Raw genomic sequence first — 20,193 nt, forward strand, 5'->3', positions numbered from 1 at the left:
GGGCAGAGGAATGGTTGAATGTTGACCCTTCTCTAGGAAAACAGACATTCTTCGCTACGTCTACATTTCATTTCTTCTACAACACGGACAGGTTTGCGAACCAAATTGCTGTTGGCCAGCCTTTTGGTAATATGTCCCATCTGGTACTAGCAATCATAAGGTCCGGATATCCCGTCCTAACAACCCAGACTTTATTTTGGGAATTTTATTGCTGGCCAACGTGGAGTGTCGTCTGACTAAGGGAATATAAGTGTTCTGATTAGGACCACAATAATTCCTTGGTAATATAATTTTATCTTTTCATTGCAAAGGAATTCAATAAATCTAAAAGGATAAATCGAGCTGTAATTGCTTTAGACTTACGTAGGTAAAGTAATCGCCTATTTTTTTTCAGGCGGGACTTAAGTCCAACTGCCAATTAAGTGTCATGGACTGGAAGCCACATTCTTTGCTACTAAAATGTTTTCTAACAAATAGCTACACGCAGGACTCTTACTTACAAATCTACGCTTCATAATCACTTCATCAACACCACTTCTAGCTTTAACTAACCTATATTTGAAGGGAGTTGACGATCAGGTTTCCCCTTCTAGGTCAATGGTCCTGTACAGCAATACTAGAAGTAGTATGTTCAGGGAAACACTGAAGAAGTTGCTATTATCACAATCCATTGTCACTTTAAAGACGTGTCGTAACACTCCCTAATGTATCAGTATTTGTATTAAATGGTAGGAGTCTGTAAAATTTCCAGTGTGTAAATGATGAAAAGAGCTCTAGTCCAGCCTAAGAGTATTTTGTGAATGTTGTGTGATGTTAGTGAAAAATGTGGTTCTTGTTGTTAGACTGGGGTAGCCGCAGGGACGCCAAGATCCCTGAAGAAGTGGCATTGCTTGGGAGATTTGGAACTCAGGAATAAGATAATGATATTGAAGACAGACCAGTTGGTTTCCTTTTTAAGGACGCATAGTGTTCTCAGGATTGAGGATAGGAGTAGAGCCACTCTAGGCTCAGGAAGTCCTATTAGCCCTTTGGCATCCTATTAATAATAAAATATAATCTTTTGTAATAATCGTTTAACCAACCAGTGGACACATCTTTTAATCTAAAGATCCAGTTAAAACGCACAATTTGCTTAGTTCTATTCCACTGTTTTATATTTTAATTTATTTTACATCTGAAATATGAATGAATAAAAGAGAATCAGGTGAAATAATTGCATTAAGAATATGTGCGTTAAAGTGAAATAACGAAACTAGACAGAAAAAGTGGGATGCAGCACTGAAATATAATATTTTTTTCAAGAATTGAGATCGAGAAAGGATGACTAGAGTGCTGACATCGCTAACAAGTCTGAGAGTGTTGTGTAACCGCATCCTACTGAATATGAAATATTTTAGGAGTGAAATAACAACAAAAATGAGTCACAAAAGCGATGAAGATAAAGATTAAACAAGACAGAAGTCAGTGTAAATCATTCTTGAAGACTGTCAGCTGTTGGTCGTGGGAAATGCGGGTTTGAATAAAATATTGTTGAAGAACTCAAGAATTCAATGTAAAATATTTTATTTAAATGAATTTCAGACAGACAATTTATTTATTAACAGGATAATAATAAAATCAACTGTAGACAGAAATACGAGGATCGTTTGAAAAGTCCGTGCAAAGTCAGAGAGATAGCACTACTGGCGCGTATCGAGGTTATGTTTAGTTAGTAGCATCTCTTGGAAGAACACACACCAAGTTTCAGCCAGATCGGTCTATTTCTTTGTGTTTGGCATTCGTTTGAATCGAGGAAGTCGATTGATTTTCAAAAAATGGACGAAAAAGAATTTCGTGTGTTGATTAAACACTACTTTATGAAAGGCAAAACGCCTCAGGAGACTAAAGAGAAGCTTGATAAACATTATGGTTACTCTGCACCTTCGATTAGAACAGTTTATAAGTGGTTTCAAAGTTTTCGGAGTGGCCATATGGGCACAAGTGGCGCTGAACGTTCTGGACGTCCTGTTGAGGTTACTACTCCAGAAATCATTGATAAAATCCATGATATGGTGATGGATGACAGAAGAGTGAAGGTGCGTGAGATTGCTAGTGCTGTGGGCATCTCGAATGAACGGGTACATAATATTTTGCATCAACATTTGGACATGACAAAGCTATCCGCAAGATGGGTGCCGCGATTGCTCACGCTTGACCATAAACGAAATCGTGTGAAGTGTTGCAAGGACGGTTTGCAGCTGTTCCAGAAGAATCCGCAGGACTTTAAGCGTCGTTGCGTCACTGTGGATGAAACATGGATACATCACTACACTCCTGAGACCAAAGAACAATCTAAACAATGGGTTACCAAGGGGGAATCTGCGCCAAAAAAGGCGAAGACCGTTCCTTCGGCCGGAAAGATTATGGCGACTGTCTTTTGGGATTCGCAAGGAATAATCCTCATCGACTATCTGGAAAAGGGTAAAACTATTACAGGTGCATATTATTCATCGTTATTGGACCGTTTGAAAACCGAGCTGCAAGAAAAACGCCCACGATTGGCCCACAAAAAAGTCCTTTTCCATCACGACAACGCACCAGCTCACACCTCAGCAGTTGTGGTCGCAAAATTAATGGAAATAGGGTTCCAACTCGTTTCCAACATCCCCCCTATTCTCCAGACTTGGCTCCCTCGGACTACTATTTGTTCCCCAATATGAAGAAATGGCTGGCGGGAAAAAGATTTTATTCAAACGAGGAAGTGATTGCAGAAACGAATGGCTATTTTTCAGACTTGGACAAATCCTATTATTCGGAAGGGATCAACAAACTAGAGCAGCGTTGGACGAAGTGTATAAGCCTAAAAGGAGACTATGTTGAAAAATAAAAAAGGTTTACCCCAAAAAATTAAGTAGTTTTTATTTTTGCACGGACTTTTCAAACGACACTCGTACTATATGAAATCAAAAAAATGTATTTTATATTGTCTGTTGAAATTGATAACTTTATTTGCTATTTAGCAACCAAAATATGATCTTTCTTTTTATTTTTGTTTATGCATAGTGGCGCGATCTCTGCGCCAACGCCTAAATTAATTTAACAGCCAAATTTATTTGTTACTATTAGCTAGCCTTCATTTATTTTTAATAATTTCAAATAATAAATAAACTGTCTACTTATACGATAAAACCTGAACTTTTAATCAATAAAATTAACGCTGATTTATTGTAGTTCAAGCTAATTATTGTGAAAAAATAAAAGATAATAAAGAATAATTGTATTTCATTCTGTTTTACTGGTTTTTATAAAACTAGCAAAGCTTTAAGAAGTTTCAACATTTCAAAATTTTCAGTCTTTTTTGTTTGATTAGAAAAGTTTTCTTACCATATTGATCTTCTTTTTTTACGGTGAAAGCGAACACATCTCATTAACTAGTTCTGTTAGTTAAAAGTTTCTCCATTGAATAAGGTTTTTCTTCTTTATTTAGCCAAAAAACCGAGAAGGAAACTGTCCTTGATTCTGTTCTGCTACTAAATAAGGAGTCGCATGATGTAGAAGTTTGCGCAGAAGTATAGTTCACTTCACTAGAAGTTGAATACATCTATAGGGCGAGAGATTTTACGCCCTGTGTTCTAAAAATAAACAATGGAAGTAATTCAAGAAGTTGCATGAAAATTATTCGTTTCCTGTTTCTTCATAGTAGGGGAATGTACAATGCAGCAAAGTTAAGAGGAGTTTGTAAATTGAACCATTTCCGAAAATATTAACCAAACTAATCTTGTGGCTTCCTCTATATACGATATGAATTACAGGATTTCAAAACTAATTTTTACAACTAAATATTCTATAATATATTAGAAAAACTAAAATTTAATTAATATTTAAAGAAGACCACAAACAGTTACCTTTTTTGCTCCCAGACACAACACAGTCCATTACCGTGAAAGGACGGTGAACTGTAAGAAGCTCCTAAAAATATTAAATCTAAAGGACAGCAGTTGGTTTTGATCCCGGGAATAATCTGTTAGCCATTGAGTTAAACACTTCCCTCTTAATTATCTCCGAGATATCCTAGAAAAAAAAAAAAGGTAATAGACTGCACAAGTTAACACACGCATTGGTTAATAAACAATGCGTTGCTTGGTAAGTAGTTTTTGGACCATAAGTAGTTTAGTTTAAGTGGGAAGTGGTTTGTTATGTACTGAGTCATTATCTGGTGGAATTGGTGCGTATGTAGCACCATGGGTAAGTTGAGGGTGCGTTAGATCTGGAGCTGCTCCCAAGACCCGGAGAATGAGCACCAAGAGATCTTAACTCTCTTACTCCAACTCTCATAACTAACATTATCTAACTCTTAACGCTAAATAGCGTGATTATTCTCTAATCTCTCTCTCCCCTAAGTCCAAAACATGGATATTCCATATCGTAGAACACATTACCTATGTATAACTCATGCAATTATCTAACTCAACGGTTACACTTTCAACATTAATTTTGATTTTGAGCCTAAAACTTTTCCATTTGCAATACTATACTAGTTTTATGTGCGTAATATAACATCTAGCCATACCAAAATTTAGTCATTATTTTAGTATTTAACAAAACCAATTATTATAGATAAAATTTTCCTTCATATTAGTACTATTTTAGTAGAAACGATTATAGGCAATGAAATGATTACAAATGCTTTTACTAAAATTCACTCCACTTTCCCATTAACGTAATGAATGTTTTTCCGAAAAATGGAATTTGTGTGATAAAGTCCATATAAATTACAACATTTAAACATTAAACTTTAGCTCTACTGATTTACATTGAGTTTGTATGTTTACTTACTTATAGGATTACTGGACTATTTATGCAGATACTAAGGCTATGGATTTCACTTAAATGACTCCTTATAGGAAAGTTTAACCTCACTATTTTCCTTAAACTGCCTTAACTAGTATTTTCCAGGGAAAATGTTACAGAAATAAAGGTAAAAATGTACTTAACTAATTGTAAATGTTAGTTGGAACTTGACAGAAATTGAAATATTAGAAACAATAAAATATGTTCCCGTTCTATTTAAAAGAATTAAAATAAGCAATTAGTACACTAGTTACAGATGATCATTGATCAATAAAATAAAATTCAACGAAAATAAGAGAAACGATACATGTACATGTCTCGTACACGAGGTGTTCAGGCAGACTATATAATTAAGGTAAGGTTACTATAACCTCATCCTACTGCCTTCTGTATTAAAGATTATTTAGATTCATATAAGTATATTGCTGGCTAAAGAAAAGAAAATCTAGAAATGACCCTAGAATATTAATAAAAATCCCTAAAAATTGTGTTGAACACAGAAAACTGCCAAAATTGAATATTATATTTTGGGGTGGCCCCTCACCGAGAGCGGTTGTAAAACGATTCTGACTTTGGCTACCCACGAAATATTCATTAATGTTACTTATTAAGGAAAAACTACAATTTTTTGCCGAAAATAACTAAATAAAATTAATCTTTTACCTCGTAACTCGTGTTGTATTGATTTCTTATAAATATTATTATTGTTCATAAGAGGCGAGGCGATAGGGTTTTCAGTTTTAACGTCTGCATACAATGTGTGAATTTGAAGATGTTCTTGTAAGTGTGATATCCGCAATTATGCCGAGATCTCTGGTGAAGTGGCTAGTCCACTTCCCCATAAGGGGGCTTATTAGGGAGAGATTGGGGGATACGAAATCTGATAAGAACATTATGAAGACTCAGTAATATTCTCAGGGTTTTTAACTTTAAACATTCTAGAAAACATCGAATTAAAAATAAAATAAAATCCTCATCACAATTTGTAAGAGCCGAGCATTAAAATGAGATTGATGCTTTCATTCGAAGAAAACTTTCACCCCGGAATTGACTCAAAATAAAATTTTCCGAGAAAAAAGGCTTTCCCATTGAAAGTTATGAATCTGTATCGTGATGAACGTTCCAAAAAAGGTGAAAATCCCATACTTTCAGTCGAATTTACTTCAAAACTTGGTTAAGAAGATTTTCTTCTTCCTCATAAAATGAAATACAAGGTGAGCTTTTATAGCAGTAATTTACATACTTAATTGAGTGCCCCAACTTTTTGAGGAAGCCATCTAAGTTTCTAGGAAAGCTGTATTCTTTGATGATCTTATTTTATGTCCTTATTATAGACTTTTAGCAGCCTATTTATTCATCGGTATCCTATTTCTACCAACTATCTAGCCCTGGATATTCTTCTCTATCTTCCAGGTATCCATTAGCTCAGCAGTTCTGGCCATATTCCCTGGATTTATAGGAAGATAATGTTATAGATACATTCTCCTAAAAGTGGAAGTCTAGTGGCCAGGAAAAGGAGAGATCAAGTTTTATGTGGTTGTGTAAGTTTGGTGAAATACACAGAGAAGTACCGTCCTCCAGCTAGTAAGAGCACCATTTCTTAGGTCAACACTTTTTTTTCTCTGAAGAGCAAATCCATGTTAGAGTATATCCCGGGTAAACGGAAACCCAGTCCGGTCACAGAGTTTGAGTGGAAGATTATGATGAGAATGGATGCTAAAGTGGAGAGAGTGAAGTTAGCTCTAGCAGCCGTCGGTAGACTGGGTAGACTGGGTGTTTAGGTTGTTAGCTACACAATATGGCGGCAGTTTGTAGATTTTCCGCTCTCCAGCGCTCAGCTGGGTACCATCGCCACTTGGCTCCCTCCAGTTTTCATACAATCTACGTTTAGTAAAAGATGCTGCAGTTCCTCACGCTCCATATTCACCTAAGTTCCTACGAGCACACAATAGTGCACTCCACCTATACCCACACCATGCTCAAACAACCAAAATGGATATATTGTCAAATAGTAAGGGAGCAAGTCTTTCAGTAAATCTCCATTGTCGTCTTATTTCCCCGCACTCAGACCGATTACCTATTGTGTAAAGCTTCTTTTTTTTTTGTGGAATATTTACAAAGTTCCCGCGCTGCAAATTTTAATAATTATCCCACCATAACATCAGAATTTATCTGAATAAGGATAAATAAAAATTGAATTTAAAGTTATAAAAAGTTTCAATAAATTATACTTGCTCAAACTTTTCTCAAAGTACTGAAGGTAATAAAAATTGAATTTGAATTTAAATAACGTTATTATGAAGATATGAAACAAGATTTCTTGTTTATCTTTTCGCCATTTTGTATACTTTTTTTCTTTGTTTTTTTTAGTTTAGTTAATTCTGTTTGTTTTAAACTTTCTACATTTATTTTATATTAAACTTTTCTGAACCATTTTTCAATTTTTTTTTCACTAAATTCTGGATAGACTTTGTTTTGGTTTATTCACTGTTTGAAATAAAATTAAAGGCCTTATCTTTCTGCTAAAATAAATTACGGTCACCTTGCTTACGTATTCTCATTTTGCTTTTATTCATTCAAATGTTTTTAAATTATTCCAAATATTCTGGCAGACGGTTTTATGCCAAAGCCAATAAATACAGTGTTTTATTTTATGTATGTATTTACTGTAAACTAACAAACATTTTCCATTCTTTCCCTTATTTCTGAACTTCATCTTACAAAATAGGTCGACCTCGTATGTACGAGGCGACATGACAACCCTGGCATTAGACGGAAATAAGTTCCTACGGTTTTACCACAACATCTTGGAACTGCTTTTCTAGAAGCGTTTTTTTAAGAAGACAGAAGGAATCTTATGGAATACGAAATCGTTCAGTATTGAATCTGTTTTCTCCATTCGGAATGCTCTGGAAATTCAACACTTTTATAAATAGCTTCTCCTCGATTACGCTGGTCAAAACCGCTGCACATTGCGGTAACACATATTCTGAACAATTTCTCTAATATAAACTCTGTTTAAAATTGGTTAGCAGCATTGAACATAATTTAGACTGCATCAATTGGTAAATAAAGTAAGACTTACTAAGCAAACTTGTTTAAACCAAAGCTTTAAACTCCATGCAACACATACTGCGTTCTCCACATTTCTAGTGGAGGAGGCGGTAGTGTTGGAGGCAGTTTATATTGCCAGTAGCGGAGGCGGGCAACAGTTGATCTTCCAAAACATTCCGACCTAAGATGTATGAAACAGTCCTGAGAACGGAACTTTAGAAGTAGGGAATACGGAAATTGGAGAAAAACAAGTGAAGATTCTTATATTTTCTCCTATTTTATGAACATCTACATCCAAAACTAGCAGGAGTAATGTGTAATATTCAAACTAGGCTTGGAAAATAACGTTAGAAATAGAAAATAAGGAATACGTTGTAAACTAGCAAAGATATTCCATTCTTTCCCTTTTTTCTGCACTTCAACTTCCAAAACAAGCCGACCTAAGATGTATGAAACAGCCCTGGCATAAGAACGGAACTTTTGAAGTAGTGAATACGGAAATTGGAGTAAAACAAGTGGAGATTCTTATATTTTCTAATTCCGTAATCATAATTGATCTTTATTTTGTTTTCGAAGTTATTATCATTTTGTATGAGATTTTGTAATAACCTAACTGTTTGTAAAACTAAAGTTTAAACAAAAAATTATTATTATTATGTCTTCTGAGAATGTGTTAGCCGACATTGAAAGGGATAATATAAGGAATAGTTAATATTCATGGAGAGATATCTCGAGGTTGCTTCCTGTATTAAGTATGAGGTACATGCAATAAATCATTGTCGTATCTTAATTCTCAACACAATTGGGACTTAATATCTCTTTGTATTTCTTCATTTATTGTTGAAATCAAAATTCAAGGTTTAATGATAAAACTATAATGATTCGACAAGGTATAAACAAAATATTTAAAAAACAAAATACTCTAAAAAAAATGGTAAGTGAAAAAACCAATCTTACAATCCGTGAACAAAACCAATTTACTCCTGGATACATTAAAAAATAAAGCTATTTGTGTGGATGATAATTCTGTAGGAAATATCATTTCTTTCCAAAAGTGAGTGAAAAAACTCGCCAGCAAGGCACTTTTCCTCCCTGACTTGGCTGCTTTCCATGCCTTTTTCCAGCAAACTTTCGGCCGTGTGTGTGTGTGTTCAAAATAAACTAGCCACCACTTATTTGCATACCTATCTCCTTTTAATTGGATTTTTTCCAATTTACAAATCCAAATTGTAATTACATTGAAATTGTTCCATTTTTTTTCTATGCTTTTTATTTATTTTGTGTTAACTATTAACAAAGAGAGCATTTACTGTGCAAAGCAATTATCAGCAACAATTAAAAAATCATTTGAACGGTCTGATTTGTAAAAACAAAATGTCCGTACTTAATTGCGTGTCTCCTTTTTAACAAATTTATTCCGATTGTTTTTTATACTGCCCAACATCTTAAGTGTTTATTTTTATCGTCTACATCACCTTATTCTTAAATGAAATATCGATAAACTCTACGCCAATGTAGGGTCGAACAAGGATAGGCTATGTTACGAAGGGAAGGAAGCATCTGTATTGCGTCAGTGTCAAGGATTTGATTTGATTTCGGTTTTTTGTTAAGGATAAACTTATGCCTTCAAGCTTTAATCAGAAGTCTGTCTTTCCAGAAGCTCTTCTGATTCTACTAGATAAGACAATGGTTTCCATAATGGGCCATGGTCTATAGGAAGTCTCAACTGTACCTATCTGTCATGATTGCCTGACTTAAAAAAAAAGTACACCGCCTTTACAGATTTAAGTTCAAGACTGATAACTAGCCAGTAAAATGATACAAAAAGAATCTAAAGAATGATTTGGAAGGAAAATCAAGCTTCATTTTTTTTTTTAGAAAGTATGTCTGCGATTATAGGCCTAGAACCGGAAATCGCCCAAATACAGCTAACCTCTGGAAGCCTTTTTTTGGGAGACAGCTTTCTTGGCGATCAAAGCAAAGATATAAGTAGTAAGTTTTGTGAATATTTTAGATGCAATTACCAGAAAAATAAATATGGTGACGTATAAATCAGAAAAATTCAATTCACCGAGGTTGTATTAGCAATGGTGGTGCATCTATTTTTGTTTTAATTTAATGCGCGTCAACATCTGAGTGATTGGTAATTTTCAAGACCTTTCAGTTGCCATTTGGCAGTGAGCTGAAGGGACTGAAAGAGGGGCAAATTTAAGGAAGTACGTCTGGATTCAGAACTGAATCTTCCTGCTTATTAGTCTACTTCTACCAACTGAACTAATCCTTTCCCTAACATCGACTTTGCCACGTATACCCCACGTAATAGAACCTGTAGAAGGTGATAGAATCTTCGCGATCTAGAGAGATGGATGATATTCCACGACTGTAAAAGAACAAGAGTACCTAATGCCTAAACTTTGTACAAGTTTAATATTAGTTGAACTATGCATACATATGTCAAGGAAATTGCTGCATAATACAGGAGAGCTGCGGCCAAGGAAGAATCTATATTTATAATAGAGAGAGACATCCTGTGGCAAGGTGTTTTCCATTTTATGAACACTAAAAGATCTGAGACTTTCATCGTGAGGATCATAAACTCGACGGACATTTCGGATGGCCTAGCACCTGATACTCAATGAAATGGTTCTTATTACATTGGTCGCAACAATTACAAAATTGGGTCACAAGTCCAACAATTACTAAACAACGCCCTCTTCAACTGACACTTCTTATCAACAATTAACGTCACTTTAAAAGCTAAAACTGATTTTTAAATTGAAAATGATTTAAACCCACGTTTTCAGGTATGTCCTAACATTAGTTTTTGATACCTTACAATTTTATTTAAAAAAAAAGAGACCCAAAGAACATGAACATTACAAAAACCGCATCAAAGAATAAAAAGAACGAGGCTGTTGAAGTAAGTTGTTCTGAATTATTTATAATGTTATTTCGCTTTAAATATTTCTTGAAGTAGGTTCATGAATTTTGTATTTTCTTTCTACTCATAGAATGGTTAAATTTAGAAAATCAAATTGTTCTAATATTTCTTTTATTTTTATTTTTGGTTTGTCCAGAATTTAAGGATTGAATCCTGACTAAATAGTAGAAGTTTAGAGTTGGGAACCATATTTTTGGAACAAGAGTTTATGAACAGAAATTGTGGTTAAATACCAAAAAACACTCACACACAAAGAACATGATCAAAGAATAAATTTATGTTGCAAACAATAAATACTTATACTTTGCAACATAGTATTCATAATTACGACATTTAGCTTCGAGACGCCCCCAATTAAAAGACAAAATGGAAGAATAAATATGTTAAGGAGTTGGCAACATGTAAAAAAGTATTACCAATCACACATTTCGTCGTTTTTTTTGGTTGTTGTTGTGGCCTCCTTTAGTTGACGCCAAATCTACCAGAACCTAAAAAAAAAATTGTAGCTTCGATAGAAATCTGCTCCTTTCTAGGCAATCCAAATGCACTCTGTACAAAACCCTTATCCGCCCGGTACTTATATATATGCTTCCCAGACTTGGACCTTAAGTAAGACAGATGAGAAGGATCTGCTCATTTCCGAGAGAAAGATCTTTCGGAGAATTTTTGGCCCAGTAAAAGAGGGAGAAGTCTGGAGAATACGAAAGAATAGGGAGCTGTACGACTTGTACAGCCGAAGTGGATATTATTAAGGTTGTTAAGACAGGCAGGCTGAGCTGGGCAGGCCACAGAATGGAGGAATTTGAGATCCCAAGGAAGTTGTTAAAAGAGACTGTTCACCGAACTAGAAGGGCTGGGGGAAGGCCGAGGTTGAGGTGGGCTAGATGGAGTGGGCGGCTGACGCAAGATTTTTGGGAATTCCCAACTGGAAAGGAGCCGCACAAGATAGAGCAGGATGGTGGATGCTCATTAGGGAGGCCAGGACTTGCCGCGAGTTGTAGCGCCGTAAGTAAGTAAGTATTAAAATAAGTCTTTCCCAGACTTGGACCTTAGGTAAGACAGATGAGAAGGATCTGCTCATTTTTGAGAGGAAGATCCTTCGAAGAATTTTTGGCCCAGTAAAAGAGGAAGAAGTCTGGAGAATAAGAAAGAATAGGGAGCTGTACGACTTGTACAGCCGAAGTGGATATTGTTAAGGTTGTTAAGACATGTAGGCTGAGCTGGGCAGGCCACCTAGCTAGAATGGAGGAATCTGAGATCCCAAGGAAGGTGTTAGAAGAGACTGTTCACCGAACTAGAAGGGCAGAAACACCGAGGCTGAGGTGGGCTAGATGGAGTGGGCGGCTGACGCAAGATTTTTGTGAATTCCCAACTGAAAAGCAGCCGCACAAGATAGAGCAGGATGGTGGATGCTCATTAGGGAGGCCAGGACTTGCCGCGAGTTGTAGCGCCGTAAAGTTAAAAAGTTAAAGTCGATAGAAATCTATGTTTTGATAACGGTACACGGTCGTATTTAAAGTGTATATAATATGTAGTTGTGAGTTGCATGCGAGTGGTTTGTGATGAATTAGAGTCTATTCTAATCCATAAAAACCAATGTGTTTTTACGTAACTGTTATAGCTGCCAGTGTTGTCTGGCTAGGGTACCCGCATGGACGCCAAGATCCCTGTAGAATTGGCTAGTCTACTTCTCTCTACAGGGAAGATGAGTTCTATTCTGATTATTATCAAGTGAATAAACGCAATCATTGAAATTCCATCCTTTCATTTCATTCTCTCAACAAGCTATTTAATATATTCTCCCTGCAGAATAACCACAATTTTTCATTTAGTTTTTATTGAAAGTTTGTCTCACTAATATGTTGATCTGTTTTGGATAGTTGATGAACATGTAAAGTTTCTTTTTTGAGCAAGAGGAATGTTGCACGTGCACCTCCTTCAGTCTAACCTTATCACTAAATGATCAAAATAAGATAATGAACTTTATTCATTATCAGCTTCCTTTCAAACCCACCAAAATTCCTTGTTGATTTCTTTGTGAACTATTTTTGGTATCAAATTAATGTACATTATAATTCTGATACTGTAAAATTTGTTCCACAACCCTGAAATCGTCCTAGGCTTGGAAAAAAGATGAAAAATAATGACTGAAATCAGCAATATTCTTTCATTGTTTCGGTTTAATGAATCGGACACCAAAAACAAATGAACAATTCTCTACAATAATTTGTCAAGCAACAATCATTTTAAGGCATTCCGAGGACGGTTGGGAGTAGATTTTCCCTTTAATGCAATTTTAAACATTTTTCAAAATTCGAACTTTGAAAAAATGCTTAAGTTATAGAGTTTTAGGAAGGGAAAGTCGTATCTAGGTTCACATTGTTTTTCTTTTCTCCCCAGATTTAAATAAATATTTATCTATTTTGAAGATGTTAGTGAATGATTTGTTCAATGTTCTATAACAATATAAAAGTCAAGTTAGAATCTTTTTTTTTTGTACTTTAAAGTAACTTGTCAAAACAAGATTACCACTCTTCCTGTATAAATAGAATATTGATTTAGGCCCTAATAACTGCCAAATTAATGTTAGAACATTACTTAACTGTTTTTGTCCTCCGTATCCCTTGGAGTCATGGGGCTTCTGTAACTTGGGTTTTGTGTGACCAGGCTCAAAAAAAAAATGAACGATCAGGGTATTAATGGGCCGCAAATAGTCCTATAATATTTCTTCATTCGATCTCTAGATTAATAATTAATATTATTTAATTTAGTTATTATTAATAGTAACGGGAGACAGAGTTTAGGTACTTTAAATTTTCTTAACTCTCGTAAAGGAAATTCTGCTTAAGTGTAGAATTTTTATTCGGAGTTTCCTGAGTAAGTTCACGATTTAGAGACCCTTGAGTTCGAAAGATTCTGAACTTATTAAAGAGTTTAGATTTGATACTTAGTTTTATCTGCCACCACCAATAGGATTTGATAATTTATGGGGTTATTTGTTGAAAAAATGATGGAAGTAATAAGTGGGTATTTCAGAGTCCTGTATTTTGTTCCCATTGCTTCCATACGGGATATATGTAACTTTCAATGGAAACATTTTTTCAAAAAAAATAAAAAGAACCGCCTGAGTAGCCTTTTCCAGTGAATGTGAGTTTTGTCGGGAATTAGAACTTCATAGAAAGCCTTGGCTAAGGATGTTACTTCTCGGGGAGGAAAAACCAAGGCCTGAGAGCTTTACCCAGGAGTCACTCTCCAGAATTAAGAGTCTAATTAAACGGACGGGTCTGGAGGGTGAGCTCTAAAGTCGGGGAGCCACAATAGATCCAAAGGGGTCGCAGTGGCGTAGGCCTTGAGGCCGCCCTAATTTAATCTTATCTTATCTTATCTTAGAAAGCCTTTGTAAATTTTGGGTGATGGAGCAGAAAATAGCCTCCCTTGGGTGTGAAGCTGTGTAAGAAATGATCTTCTAATTGGCTCCCTATTGGAGAAAAGTCTGGCGCCAGGAGTGGTTTATCCTCTAAACCTGGGATTTCCCTAGAGAAACTGGGAAGTTTCCAGGATTGGAGGGGAATATATAGTGTGGAACACTTCCTAAGCTTTCATTTTGGGCCAATTTTGAAAATTGGCTATGCAGGAGAGGTGCTCGGGACATCCAGTGATTACTGGCACCCCTCTCTCTCTAGAACTAGCTAGCAGAGGTAGATTCTTTCTTCTGACTCTAGCCATCTCTGAAGTCCCGACTTCTGCCTGTGAGAGATTTTTGGAAGAAGGGGAGGGGGAATTAGAGAAACAAAAGGACAAATTGGGAGAGCAGATTGGAAAAGGAGAATTATGATAAACTAAGATTAAAGGTTGGGAAGGGTGGGGGACGCCACCAACACTCAGAATACTAACAGAGATTGGTTAGAAAATGATCATATATTTTTAAATAGTTCAGTTTTACAAAAGCACACATAATTTGATTCAGACCACACAAAATATATATTATAAACACTTACAATTTGGTACCTTACGAGACATACAATTACAATTAGCACGTGCTTAGCTTCTTATTACAATTTATGTTCCTTCGCTATTACAACATTAATTCACTTCTTGACCCAATAGTCATAGACTTCGCGACGTTAATGGCCATTAAATATTTATAATAAAGTCTTTAAGGAGACACATGACAGGGGGCCTACACCGGTGTAGCAGGACATCTTGTTCATGGCTGGACTTGGCGGCAAAGTCAACTTCCTTTGAGAAGCCCCAAGGGCGACTGGCTCGAGCTCCCAGGCACACGCTACAGCCCCCTCTCCGTTGTCTTCTCCAGTGCTGCCAATCGGACAATGCTGTGCCGAAAGATAAATTCTAGGCCGGGGGGCCGCACATCCCTTCGAGGATCGAACATCCTCCCCCGCAGTGGACTCGCCAGAGTTCCACTCACTGAGTTGGGGGCAGGAGCAGCTTGCTGACGGATCTGCTGATCACTCTTGACGTGGTTGGCGAGGTATGACTCTTGTACCTGACAGTCCGCAAAGGCACAATCTTGACGTTGTGAGTGTCAGTGTCGTCAAGGCTGACACTGATGAAAAACAATAAAGCGTTGGCTCTTCTGTCCGGAAGTTGGCTCATAAAAGGGTTGCACGGTGCTGACCTTATACTGAAACATTTCAAATTTAGACTGACTGACTAACTTAGGGAATGGGGCTTTGTCATGGGCTGGAAGAAGGAGGTGGAGTATTAGGTTAATAGGAGGCTGGGACTTCAGAAGGAGAAAAGGGACAAGGTACTAAGGTAATGGGAGACTGGGACTTCGGGAGGACACATGGGGCACTAACTGACTGACTGATTAAGGGAATGACCATGGGGAACACCAAACTGACTGACTGACTGACTAAGGGAATGGCCTTGGGGAAACTACTGACTCACTGACTAAGGGAATGGCCTTGGGGAGAAAGGCTGAGCTTTACTGGAGAAAGGGGGCAAAGTACCTGGTTAATAGGAGGCTGGGATTTCAGGAGGAAAAGTGGGACAACCTGGAGAAGGGGGACAGCAGAGGTATGACTTAAAGACTGAAGATCAGTAGTGCGATAAAATTTAAAAAAAAACACAAAAGTAGACAAGGCATATACATGTAACAATGAAGGAAAACTTATAGACTAAAGGAGTAAACATCCTTTAAGGCAAAACTAAAAACAATGACAAAGACAGACATTGCCTAGACTGTCAGACAACATACGTACATAGACTAAGGATAATTAACATATAGTTTAAAAAGTAAACCTATCTATAAAACTAAATCCAAGAGTGGCAAAGCATGTGTGTATAAAGACCAATACAATAAAATATAGTTTAAAATATAAAATCAACTTTACATGAATTATAATTAACAAAAAATAGACAAGACATATAAACAACTTAATGACAGAAATATAATTCAAAGACTAAATTTTATCAGACTAAGACACGATGGCTAAACATAAGGCGAAGTGAAACATGAGATCACCACTTGGCGCTTTTTTTATAAATTTGTCTGATGAATTTATTTAAAGGTATTCTGAGTGTTTTCCCGGGTTTCGGCACCATGAGAGATTTTTGGAAGAAGGGGAGGGGGAATTAGAGAAACAAAAGGACAAATTGGGAGAGCAGATTGGAAAAGGAGAATTATGATAAACTAAGATTAAAGGTTGGGAAGGGTGGGGGACGCCACCAACACTCAGAATACTAACAGAGATTGGTTAGAAAATGATCATATATTTTTAAATAGTTCAGTTTTACAAAAGCACACATAATTTGATTCAGACCACACAAAATATATATTATAAACACTTACAATTTGGTACCTTACGAGACATACAATTACAATTAGCACGTGCTTAGCTTCTTATTACAATTTATGTTCCTTCGCTATTACAACATTAATTCACTTCTTGACCCAATAGTCATAGACTTCGCGACGTTAATGGCCATTAAATATTTATAATAAAGTCTTTAAGGAGACACATGACAGGGGGCCTACACCGGTGTAGCAGGACATCTTGTTCATGGCTGGACTTGGCGGCAAAGTCAACTTCCTTTGAGAAGCCCCAAGGGCGACTGGCTCGAGCTCCCAGGCACACGCTACAGCCCCCTCTCCGTTGTCTTCTCCAGTGCTGCCAATCGGACAATGCTGTGCCGAAAGATAAATTCTAGGCCGGGGGGCCGCACATCCCTTCGAGGATCGAACAGCCTGGATAACCTCCGGCTTAGACTGACTTTAGTGCTGGTATGGGATAAAGTTGCGACCTCCTCTCCTCTTGTTGAGACCAAGCTAAAGATTTTCTTCATGTGAGTTCTATTTCACGTTTCTCTTACATTCATAGCCATGATTCCTTTACCAGAACAAAGAAACAGTCATCCTTGAAGAGTTGCGAAATTATCATATTCACTGGATTTAAAAAAGAAATGTCCTCATAATTAAAAAAAAAAATGTAAATATAAATGCAACTGCAATCTCCTTTTCTCTTCTTTTATGCAATTGTAATTTTGTTGCACTAAAAGGGTCAGTAGACAATCTGCCGCCATTTAATATCCGCCTGTCTGTTGTCAGCTTCAATTCCTCCACTTCCGCTCTAACATTCAACGGCGGCTCCAACTCTTTCTGATTGCGAAGGCCGCCCGCTGTTTATTATGCCCCTTCCTTTATGTATCTTCGTCCAAGATTTATTTAATTGCCTCCTTCTCTCGTGTGTGAATATATTTCCTGTCTCTTCATTATTCTGTTCTAATTTGAGGTCGTTGTTGTCATTCTTCATGAGAGCAATAAATTTGCTGTACTACCCACACGATTTTTCTCCTACTGGCGTTCACTACGTAACAATCGCCATTCCCAACAAGATAAAAATTGCTAAACGTAGTAAAACCTAACAAAACCTTTTTTTCTACAGTTTTCACAACTATAGATTTTAAAGATTTGGTTTGGTGGTCTTATAAAATTGAATAGTGGGGGACATATAGAATTAATTACGTTGCTTGAATCTTCTTTTGCACAGAACATGGTTTTGACAGAAAGACTTCCAAGTATAATGAAACAGTGAGATTTTTAAAAAACTCAGGAAAACTAAAGACGCATTTCTGATTGATTGAGAGACGGTGATTCTGCCACCCGACAGTGAATGGTAATATATCGAATGTTATTTGGCAACATGTCCGCTATCGGTAGTGACTGGACGAATTATCTCTAGTAGTTTGGGCTGGCATACCTTCATAACTATCAGAAAGTTCAATAAAAATGTATCATTTCCAGTTTTATAATTAATTATTTTATGACATATCCACCCCCTGCATTGAATACACTAATTAACCGAGCAGGCCCGCTAAAGAATTGTCTTGAATCTTTCCATTTAAATCTTCAGTTCACTCCACCGGAAGCTGATCCTAATGATCATCCTGAAGGAAACCTCAAGATATCTCATCGTGATACGATAACATTAACGAGAATTCTTCATTTTGTTACTTTTAACAAACTGTATTATTCGTAGATGAAAAAAGTCACGAGTCTTTAAAATGTAACTATGAGTGAACACATGTTTGTAGATGAGCTAAAATGTACCTGTGGGTTCGCTAAGCCCAAATAGTTGCCCACTTCTACTGCATCCGTAAGCCTCTAATGTAAATTGTATTTTGGCGGCGGGGGCTGTCAGTGTAAATGTTGTCCGTGTTGGTAGACAGGGGTTGCCCGCAGGGACGGCAAGTTCCCTGAAGAAGTAGCTAGTCCACTTCCCCTTGTACGGGAAGTGAAGTAATACTTATAGGGTACTTAGTACCAACCCCTTTTACAGGAAAGAATGTCTTAAAATAGCGCTTAATAAAATGAGATCTACTCTTATCATTGAAGTGGCAAACTCGAATGGGTGCTAAATTACAAAACTTTGAGCATATACAAAAAAAAAAAAATACCATTTCTTAGGAATTAGCTCCCTTCAAAAAAGCGATAAGCCTCCTACATTTATACAGAGCATAATGGAATTTTATTCCCATTAGAGGGATCTTTGTTTACAAATGATTATGCGGAATATTTATCTTCTAAGGAAATCTAAACTTTACTAAAACAGTAAGTATAAATATTCGCATATTAAATTAATTATAACAAAGACAGAATAATTTCATTTATGAATATAATTATTTACATAAACGTATAATTATGTCTTTTATTATTATTGTATACACATTATGACAAAACTTATATTTAGATAAGTTTTGTAGTAATTAAAGCAAAATAATTGTAGTTTTATAAGTTCATCTAATTGGAATACTGGAAATGAATTATTAAACAACAATAACTGATCATTGTTTGCTAACTTATGATTTTTAAACAAATGTTTTCTTGTTATTAAATTAGTTAATCAATTGAAAATGAGAAGGGTCCTTCTTCGCAAGTAAAAGGCAGAGGAAAGGGTCTATAACTGCCACAACCCTAGTTCTAGAAGAGAGAAGAGCCTTTCGAACAGTAGTTGGGATTTATCTCCCAAGTACTTTCAAGCAAGGTAAAGCTCTTGATAGATTGGCACCAAAGTTGAAACTGAAATACTGGAGGATATCTTAAAGAGAAACCAGTTTGAGAGAATTGAATGTATATGTTAGGGTTTTCTATTGGATAAGTTAGAGGTGCACTCGTGGCCTAGGTTCTACCCCATGGGGTAGCCAACTAGAAAAATAGAAAAAAGAAATAGACTAGTATGGAGACGGCCATCTAGTACGGCCATTCATTCGTCATTACACGGCGATACTAGTTCTAGCCCGTAAACCTTAACTCATTGCCAACGGCATTTATCAGTCTTTTGGGTATCGTAAGTTGGGCCAGCCGAGTTCTCTCTGTCCAAAAGGGCAATTCTAGTTGTCATTTATGAGGGTTTTAAGTACAGTTTTGTAATGTTGTCCTTACAATTGTCCAGTATGTATACTTTTTTCTTTTTCTTGCTAATGTTTGTAACGTTTTATTTTGTTATATTGTTTCGACCATTTTTGATGTTATTGATTAAACTAACAGCAGTATTAAAGCGCTAATTGTGATGCTAGAATAGCTTGGCTGAACCCGTTCGAATCCGTAAATCTAAATTGGTTTCAGTAAAGCGTTATGTAAATAAGTAATTTGTGGATTTTGTTCGTCAGTCAAGAAGTGAGTTACCAGTATATTAGAAGAGTTCTTGCTGCTTAAGACGTATGGATTCCACGTTGAAAATCTGTCCACGTTATAGGTCCTAGGTATTGTGCAGTGTTGGTGCAAGGAGGTAACAGTCTAGTTGCAGTTAACTGGAGGACAGGTGGTCCGCCTAAGAGTGAAGATTAAGTCCTGACTGTTCTGTATGTTTTACTTTCATTTTCCATTCTTGAAACCATTCTTC

At 36.4% G+C, this 20,193-nt stretch overlaps 2 protein-coding genes across 10 annotated transcripts in view; one reads left to right on the forward strand and one right to left on the reverse strand.

Annotated features, from left to right (window-relative positions):
- The window catches only part of LOC141456800 (uncharacterized), a 23,387-nt gene extending 17,991 nt beyond the window's left edge, over nt 1–5,396 (reverse strand). Inside the window, exons 1-3 of one of the 5 annotated variants that reach the window (XM_074133085.1) lie at nt 4,816–5,396; nt 3,885–4,050; nt 3,364–3,611 (exon numbers count right to left, since the gene is read on the reverse strand). The gene's annotated coding sequence lies outside the window, so the exon portion shown is untranslated. The remainder of the gene's footprint in view (nt 1–3,363; nt 3,612–3,884; nt 4,051–4,815) is intronic. The other 4 variants (XM_074133089.1, XM_074133092.1, XM_074133093.1 and 1 more) reach the window with 4 other exon arrangements.
- The window catches only part of LOC141456792 (furin-like protease 1), a 749,499-nt gene that overhangs the window by 454,448 nt on the left and 274,858 nt on the right, over nt 1–20,193 (forward strand). The gene's annotated exons all lie outside the window — the stretch shown is intronic.

The sequence above is a fragment of the Rhodnius prolixus genome, unplaced genomic scaffold (assembly GCF_049639745.1).
Source record: "Rhodnius prolixus isolate KJV_2025 unplaced genomic scaffold, Rpr scaffold_10, whole genome shotgun sequence".
In the NCBI taxonomy this organism is placed as follows: domain Eukaryota; kingdom Metazoa; phylum Arthropoda; class Insecta; order Hemiptera; family Reduviidae; genus Rhodnius; species Rhodnius prolixus.